Source organism: Ceratotherium simum, chromosome 33 (assembly GCF_057802395.1).
Source record: "Ceratotherium simum simum isolate JZ-2026a chromosome 33, ASM5780239v1, whole genome shotgun sequence".
NCBI classification, from domain to species: Eukaryota; Metazoa; Chordata; class Mammalia; order Perissodactyla; family Rhinocerotidae; genus Ceratotherium; species Ceratotherium simum.
Genome location: NC_141932.1, coordinates 11,194,393 through 11,204,411, shown reverse-complemented (window position 1 = coordinate 11,204,411; position 10,019 = coordinate 11,194,393).

Here is a 10,019-nt window from a genome sequence, read left to right as displayed (position 1 = left end):
TCCCTCAGCTTTCATGGGATGAAGCCTCGGGATCCACAGGAACGGGAGGCCACTGCTAGTGAGTACTCAGAGATCAAGATCCACAAGTGAGAAACTGCAGAGACTCGACCCTGGCTTGAGAGATGCCAGCCCCTGTGGGGCAAAGAAAAAGTCAGGGCCTGATTGCCCCTGACTTAGAGTTAAAAATCCCTCTAAATAGTGTAAAGAACACAGACTTTGGAACCAAAGAGTTCGAGTTTGCATCCACGCTACCTGTTTACAAAGTAAGTGACAGACTGACTCCTCCCTCTCTGTGCGGCAATTTCCTATTTTGTGAAACTGGGATGTGAAGCCCTACCTGCTAGTTCATAATGAGAATTTTGGGAGTAAAATCCTATTAGAGCACCTGCCACAAAGTGTATTCTGAACACATGCTGGGTCACCGTGCTTTGGACAGTAAGGTCCTGCTGGGAATTTCTCCTGACTCTGGAGGGGACCAGCGTCAGACCTCTGACCTTGCACACTGAGATCCCTCTTCCTGGAATGTCTATGCACCGGGCCATCATCTTCCTGTGTCTTTGAAAGCTGAGCCCAAGAGGTGGACATTTGCATTGCGATGGGACAGTCAAGCAGCAGCTCATGATTGCCCCCTATAGAGACAAACTCAGTGAATGAGAAAGGTTCTCAAACGATCACATTACCTTCTGATGAATGAAGCAAATGATCCCCAAATTGCCCTTCAGCACCCACACGAAGACAGGACTGTTTCTCAGCAGTCACTTCATAAAGTAGTCGTTGTGGAAAGAAATCAAAGATTGGGTGAGGCACGAAAAATTCCCTACAAAAGGACCCCAAAAAATTTATAATAGCACCAAAAAATCATAAAGGACCAAGGAACAATTTTTTATTTAAACATGAAATACTTTTGCACTGAAAAATACAGAACATTGCTGAGGGAAGTTAAAGAAGATCCAAATGAATGAAGAGATATACCATGTTCATGGATGGAAGACACAGTTTTGTTAAGACGTCACTTTTCTCCATATTGATTTATGTGTGTATATATATATAACATATAAATTGAGAAGTTGATTCTAAACTCTATATGGAAATGTGAAAACCTAGAATAGGAAAACAGTCTAGGATAAGAAGACCACAGTTGGAGACATCAGACTTTACTATGAAGTAGAGTCATCAAGAGAGTGTGGTGTGGACATAACAGAGTCCATAAATAGACCCGCACATTATACACGACGGACTGAACAGCATCTAGTCTATTCCTTTTGGAAAGGAAGGACATTTCAACCAACGTGGTAGAACAAGTGGATCAATGTTTGGAAAAAATGAACTTTATAAATATTATAATTGGTTTCTATAATTAGAATCATGCAGTATGTACTCAAGTGGCTTTTTCACTCAGTATTGAGTTTTTTGAGATTCATCCATTGTGTGTGTGTATCAGTACTTTGTTCCTTCATTGCTGAGTAGGTTTCCAGTGTATCACAGTTTGTTTACACTTTTTTCTGTTGATGAACTTTGGGTTTGTTTCCAGTTTTTGGCAATTACGAATAAAGCTGCTGTGCACATATTTCTACAAGTTTTATTTTTATTTTTTATTATTTATTTATTTATTTATTTAGTGAAGAAGATCAGCCCTGAGCTAACATCTGTGCTAATCCTCCTCTTTTTGCTGAGGAAGACCGGCTCTGAGCTAACATCTATTACCAATCCTCCTCACTTTTTCCCCCAAATCCCCAGTAGATAGTTGTATGTCATAGTTGCACATCCTTCTAGTTGCTGTATGTGGGACGCGGCCTCAGCATGGCCAGAGAAGCGTGGCATCGGTGCGCACCCGGGAACTGAACCCGGGCCGCCATTAGTGAAGCGTGTGCACCTCTCTGCCAAGCCCAAGAGGGACGGCCCTCTACAAGTTTTTTCCATGTATGTTTTCATTTCTCTCAAGTGTTGGGGGGCAGGGCCATGATGGAGACAATGATGTCAGAGTCACATGTTGGGAGCTCAAGGGTCTCTGGGACTCCCCATGGAGACCAGCATGCAGCAGACAGCTGGAGATGGTCTGGAGCTCAGGAGGAAGGTAGGGATTGGAGATGGACAGTGGGAACATCAGGGGGTCCAATAATCCTGATAATGAATACTTGCTGTTGTGGGTTGAATTATGTCCCCCAAAAAGATTTATTCAGGTTCTCACCCCTGATACCTGTGAACGTGATTTTATTTGGAGACATGACCAAGTTAGTATGAGGTCAGACTTATTTCGCCGGGTGGGGGCGAGGAGCCCTAAATCCAGTGACTGGTGTCCTTATACAAAGAGCGAAATGTGGACACAGAAACATGTAGGGAAGAAGGCCGTGTGACAATGGAGGCAGAGATTGGAGTTATGATGCCACAAGGCAAGAAACGCCAAGGATTGCTGGCAAACAGCAGGAGCCATATAAGTCAAGAAAGGATTCTTCCCTAGAGCCTTGCGAGGGTGCGTGGGCCTGCTGAAACCTTGATTGTGGTCTTCCTGCCTCCACAACTGTGAAAGAATAAATATCTGCTGTTTGAGGCCACACAGTGTGTGTTAATTTGTCACAGCACCTCTAGGGAACTAACCCATTTCCTTATCACCTATTGTGCATCAACTCCTCACCTCTCCTGTGTTATTCAGTCCTCACAGTGACTCTGAGAGGTTCAGCCCTGTCTCTGTCACAGAGGAGGCTCGGGTGAGCTGCTCATATCCACACAGGCCAGCAAGTGGAGGGACCAGAAAAATCCAGTTAGACAGCCTCAGGGTTACAGGGGGTCGTTATCAGCGGACCCCAGGGATTTGCCCTGTGTCCAGGCACGGTCCTAACTGCTTTGTGAGCATTCAAACAGTCAAGTGTTTCCTAAGAGCATTGACGACCACAGCTGCTGGTTGGGCCGTCCACATTTCCACAGATTCAGCCAGGAAGGAGTCTCTCTCTCTCCTCTTTCTTCCACCTCTTTCTCTCATTCTTTCCTTTCCTTTTTCCTTTTTCTTTCTTTAATTCCCTCCTCCCTCCCACACTCCCCAGCCTGGTCCTGGAAAGGAAAGGAACAGACTTCCCAGCCTCGTCCTCTCTTTTTATCTGTCTGTGTCCACCTCTGAGACTTTGCCTGGGCAATGTTTCCTCACTGCCCGTTCCCAAGGACAAGTCTATGCCTGATCTGTGATACAGGGTGAAGAAATTTTTGTCTATTTTTGATCACCAAGACCAACATCTGACACATAATATGCTTTTGATAAATATTTTAGGAATTAAAGAATAGATGCTGTTGCTTTAAAATCTATCTCTAGCCCAGGTCTTTGTTCTGACCCTCGTACTTTCCTAATGGTCCTGATGTTGTCTGTAATGGCATCTTCAATGCTCCCCATCCCGCTAGATGGTGAGCCCATGGGGTTAAGGAGTGGGTCTGTTTTGACTCCCAGAGCTGTTCAGAGAATTTTGTTGATAAGATAAGTCTCAGAGAAAGCTCTGAGTCAGGTCGATATGTCCCCGGGAGGCAAAGACAAGCAAATTCAGAATCTACCACTTTCAGAGCAAGCAGTAAGTGAGCCTGCTCTTTGTCCTCGAGGGAGACGTGATCTCATCCCTCAAGGTTGCTCCGTGCAAATACATCCATGAGAACTCAGCCAGGTAAGGAGCAGTCAGAGCATCAAAATTTGGGCAGAGCAGGCAAGATGTGTGAGAGTATGAGAGACTCAGGACTATCTTTCCCACCAGGTGGTTTTGCTCTTCTTTAATGATGTGGGAGATCTCAGAATATTCTCATAAAATTCTCCTTTATTAGGATAGACTAATGATTCTGTCACTTGTGGTCAACATATTACTATAGACGCCTGAAGCATGTGGCTGGTTTCCATTCAGAAAACCAGGAGGATGTTGTGAATAGAGAAACCCCAATACTGACATTTCACAACTCTGTTTTCTCACTTCAGGCTTTGTTTGAGGAAGTTGAAAAGGAGATGACTGGAAGGAAGTGACACTGTAGGAAAATACAATCTCTTTTTTGACCGTAAACTCATTGCACTTTCTTCCCTCTAAAGACAACCAGACTTTGGTTACTTCCTCAACTCCTCCAAGTGCCTCAAAGGGTCTGGGCTCTGGAGTGTGGAGTTCTTGTGTGAGCTTCATCAGTTTAGGACGTTCAGGGGGCAAATTGGCTGAGCAACGCTGTTGTAGAGAAAATGAGTAGTGGGCTCCCAACTGTTCTAATCAGGAGCATGAGCTCTACTTATCTTTTCTAGAAAGTTTACTCCAGTTACCCGATGAGAAGAGTTGGAAAAACTCATATTTACAAAAGCAGTGATGTTATGCCACTTTCACTCAAGATAAATAGAAACAAATAAATGCCCAACCTAATTTGACATGGATAAAGATGTGGTATATATACGCAATGGAACACTACTTGACCATAAGAAATGATGAAATCCAGCCATTTGTGACAACATGGATGGATCTTGAGGGTATTGTGCTAAGTGAAACAAGACAGAAGGAGTAAGTCAAATACCATACGATCTCATTCATAAATAGAAGATAAAAACAACAACAAACAATCACATAGAGACAGAGATTGGATTGGTGGTTACCAGAGGGGAAGGGGAGAGGGAGGAGGGCGACAGGGATGATTAGGAATATGTGTGTGGTGATGGATTGTAATTAGTCTTTCGGTGGTTGAACGTGATGTAACCTAAGCAGACATGGAAATATAATGATATACACCTAAAATTTATATAATGTTATATTCCAAAGTTACTGCAATAAAATAAAATAAAATAAATTTGAGAGATTTATTAAATATAGCACATCTCCTATTAAAAACAACCAGTAAAAATGAGGTTTAGAAGACTAGGAAATTACTCTACAAAACAAAATAGAACGATATAGCATCACCTCCAATAGGATCAAAATGAGAGAAAAAAACAAATATCCTGAAAAAAAGGAAGGGAGTATACCAAGATGGTCATCAAACGTTGTTGGCTCTGGGAGGAGGGACCTGCGGTTGATGATGTTATAGACCAGACCTTGGGCGTCATGTAACCTCACGTGTGAGACGGTGCTTAGCACAGAGTAATGTTCAATCAATATTCAAGGATGAGTGAAAGTCGGCTGCTTTCTCCAGGATCTAGATCTAAATATTCTATTTAGTAGGTGTAAATTATACGTAGTAAGGTCTTATGAGAAAACCTATTTTTAAAATTTTCCTGAAATATATTAGTCAGTAAACAAAGGTTATGTGTACTTCTCAAGAGTATAATGATTACTTTTCGAAACGGATGGCCCCTCCCCCACCAGTTCCTGTCACTCCGATCTCACAGCCTCTCAACATAAAGCCCAATACTCTCCAGGATTCTTTCTCTCTTCAGGTCCCCATTGGTCTCTTTAATCTTAGGTCCAATTGTCTTTCATATAGTCTCACTGTTCTTAGTTCCTCTAGGCAATTAGGGACACCCAGACATGCAGAAGCATCTCCAGGGATGAACTGGGAAGCAGAAAGAGCATAAGAGAACCCCAGCCCACTGAAGAGAGGATTCATGTCCCCTAAAACTTTTCTTTCCAGCAAGCCATATCTTTTGACCACTTCAGGTTATATGGCTGCCTTCCTGACCTGAATATTGGCTCCCTTGCTGGAGGGGTTCAGACCCCACTTCAAGCTGGGCGATTTTTGAGCTCAGAACTTGGCCCTAGTTCAACACCATGGACAGAATCACACCCCCCGCCCCCTTGCCTGGAGCTCACCACATCTACAAAGAGTATTGGGAGGACAGACGTCCCCTTGTGTGGTGAGCCACCTTCACTACAGCCCAGAGAAATTAGTTCAAGATAAGGCTGGAAGCAGGGGAGAGATCACTACATCATAGGACATAAGGGATCTCGATACACACCTCATTTTTAGGTCATCACCCAGCAAGCCTGGGAATTTGGCATCAACCACTCTGATGTACAATGTTTCTTGGACTTTGTGTGACCATAGAAAACCACCCAACTCCATGTCTTCTATGAGTGTGGGGCCAGGACTCCCAGCACCCTGAGTGCAAGAGGGAGGCCAAGGAGAGATCAAGGCTTGGGATACTCAGTGCCTGGATCCTGGGTACTCAGTGTCTGAGGAGAGGGAAAAGAGGGATTCCAGAATCCACCTACTTTGCTGATTTTGTAGCTTGAGAAGAGGAGAGGACCAACACTCATTCCACCCTTCACCACTACAGAGGGAACTATTATGTTTCTTTCCAGATACTCCATTCCCATGGACATCATTGTCTTTCAGTGACATAGTACAGTAAGAAGCAATCTTTTTTCTCTGGGACTTATGGGAGTGGGGTATCTGCCACGCCATAGCACAGCTGGAGTCCCAAGTTCACGTGACTGGAAGGATGAGGTAATACATGGTATGTCCTCATTCCCCCATAGTCAAGTTCTGCCCATAGACCTTTCTCATCAATCCATAATGGGCTCAAGTGCTCCACTAAAATTCCCTCAGGTATTACACCCGAAGCTTGAGGGCCAAGAGACAGGCCCCCAGTATTCAAAGGATAGATGACAAAGAGGTTCTAGATTTCAGAGCTTCTCTGGGAAAGAGAGACTTCAACACTGGTTCTAATGCAGTAAATGTATCTCTAATCAATGGATTATAAATAATTTAATGGGAATTCTTTGCTGTAAGGAATAAATATAAGCTTTACAATAAGAGAAATTTGAACTCAGTTCTGGTTTCTCCATTTGCTAAGTGGGTGACATGAGAAAGTTGGTCACTCTACTTCTCTGTACCTCAGTGTCCTGCTCTGTGATGTGGGGAAGTAATAAGCCCCATGTCACAAGGATGCTGTGACACACGTGAAGCACTGTATGCAGGTCCTGGTACAGGTGTGTGTTCATTGCGTGCTGGTTCCTTATCCCTTGAAAATGCAAGTTCCTGCTGGCAACTTAGCCTGATGCTGTGAGTGGCAAGTCCCATTCTGTATTAAGTGACACAGGACACTTCAGTAAATGGAGCCAAAATTTCACCAGGAAAGTCCAAACCACGAAATGAATAAAACATCACACTGTATACTTTTCAATGGGGTCAACTGGAAAGAATCAGAAGTCTGTAGTGTGGCATCGAAAGTTTCCTGAGCCTGAATAATTTCGTCTTCTCAAGAAGCAGGAATATATGCGGGAAAGTAGGGTTTACAGAACTCTGAGAACTTTCACCGAGATCTCCCAATTGGCACACACGCTCACTCATATGAGTGCACTGCCTGGGTAAAATCAATGAAAAGACTTCCAGAGAAGAAGCCTTACATCATAGGGGCTGTCTCTGAGGGTTGCCAGAGCTTAGGATCTTCCCTCACACTGTTCTCAGTTTGGTTTCAAGCAGAAACCTCAATGTAGGATACACCTTTGGCTTATGGAGAGGACCCTAGTGAAGCACAAAGTGTCAGTAGAGAGAGGGGAGTCCTGGACCTCAGGAGGGGTGTGCCCATTCCCATTTGAGTTCTACCCTCTTTCTCTCCCCGGGGATTCCCTTAACCCCAGACACGTAGATCTCAGACAAGTTGGCTGAAGGTAACACCTATCTCCTATACCCTAGCTCTGAGTTAAGGAGGAAGATACAATGTCTGGAGAGACTGCCTGTGGTAAGCATGAGAATATGAAGAGTAATCACATGAACACTATAAAACATACTACAACAGAAAGGGGGAACAAAGATACAAGGATGTGCAAGCCAAAGAACTCAGTCTGGGAGCACTTACAATGCCAGAAACAGAAGAAGATTCCTTTCAGGTGTTTCAGTACAGCTGAAGTTAATAAGAAAAAACAGTGGGTCTTAATAGCTCAGGAAAAAGGTGAACAATTCTTAAATCCAGGTGACAGGTTTGTTATTCTATTCTCTCTTTGGTACTTCTTTAACAAACAAGTTAAGTAAAGATATGATGTTGTTCCCATGCCCTTATGGAAAGGTTTTAGTTTCGGTTTGGGTAATTTCTATGAATTGATCTTCAAGTTTACTGATTGTTTGCTTGGTTTTATCAAGTCTACTGTCCGTCAAGGGCATTCTTCATTTCTGTTGTCAAATTTAAAAATTGCTATCATTTCCATCTATTACTTTTTATAATTTTCATCTTTCTGGTGAAATTCCCTATATGATCATGCATTTTTCCCACCTTTCCACTAGAGCATTTAACATAATAATATTTATGTTATATGTTCCTTTGTGATAGTTCCAACATCTGGTTCATATCCGAGACTTCTTCTGTTGATTCCTTGGACTCTTGAAAGTTTGTTGATATTTCTTGCTTTTTGTGCATTTCCAAATGTGTTATTGAGTGTTGGACACTGTGTGTAGAAGAGTAGAGACTGAGGTAAACAGCGTTTATGCCTGGAAGTGGGCATGCCTCTTCTTCTGTTGGGATGTTAATGTTGGAATTTGTACCTGTCCTGTCAGAATTGAGCTGGATTTTGGTTTTGTGTTTTCTGTAGTTACCTTCAGTCACCAGAGCTTCAATTCCTCTGGCATTACTGAGGATCGTGACTAGTCTGTAGAAGGGGTTTTCAGTGCTTATTTTCCACCTTTAGCTTTGCTCTTCCCTATGACTCTATTTCTCAGAGATGATCTCTCTCCGTGTTCTTGCCCAGTAGAAGGAATACAGTACTAATCATTATCTAGATAAACTTATTTTGTTTGAAATGACCTAGAAGAGGAAAAAAATCATAAAAAAGAGAAAAGTTATAGTAGATTGGTACCACAAGGTACCAAGACCTCATATAAAGCCACAGTAATTAAGGTCATGTGGCGCTTTTTAGGATAGACTGATCGAGCAGGATAGAATGTTCAGAATCAAACCTACACATATACGATTACTTGATTTATGACAAGAGCAGTGGGAGAAACATGGACCTTTTGAGAAATAGTGCTGGATCCATTGGATATCCGCATGGGTAAAAATGAATCATAACACCTACATCACACAATACAGGAAAGTCCATTCCTAGTGGTTTGGATACCCAAAAGTAAATAGGGAAACTTTAGATATTTTTTTAGAAAAAAAAAGACCATCTGTGTATCCTTGTGGCTATGCAAGTATTTCTTAATCATGGTAAACATTTACTAACAATGACAGAAGAGGTTGATAAACTTGACTACATTAGAATTAAGAAACTCTTCATAAAAGATGCCATGAAGAAGACATTGGTATTAAAAATCTCCAAGAGAGAATTTGTATGCAGAATATTTAAGTACCTGTGAAAATTGATAAGAAAAGGGTCAACAACCAAATAGGAAAATGGGCAAATGACATAAAGTCCTTCTCAGAGGAAGATGCTCAAATCCCCATGAGAATATGAGAAGTTCCTCAGTCTCATGAGTCATCAAGGAAATGCAAAATAAACCCACAATGAATTCCACTAATCTCCAGGATGATTAAAATGAAAGCAGACCAAAAATCTCACGAAGGAAACAATTGGAAATATCAAGTATTGTCCAGAATTGAAATTACTGGAACTCTCATAGACTCGTTATTGAAATGTAAATATCATAAACACTTTGGAAACTGTCTGGCAATACTTACTAAAACTGAATATGCACACACTCTATTACTGAGAAAGGCCACTCTACAAAATACACCCAACAAAAGTGCACATACCTACCGAAAGTACTTTTGTAGCACCAATCTTCGTCAGAGATCCAGGCTGGAAATAGCCCAAACATCCATCAAAGGTAGACAGATTATAGAGTGTACGGCATATGCACACAATGGAATTCTTTCAGCATCGAGAATGAATGAATTGCTGATGTGTGGGTAAATCTCACAGCAAAAGACTGAGCAAAGGGGCCAGACAACGATGAACGCACACAGGAAGTTCCCAACTACGTAAAAATTCAAAACAAATAAAACTAATCAATGATGATAGAAGTCATTACTGTGGTACTTTTTTTTGTGTGGGCGTGACTAACTAGGAATGGACATTGGTGACGCTTCTTAATCTAGATGGTTATTCTGGGAATGTCATCATTAGGAAAATTGATGAAGCATGTCT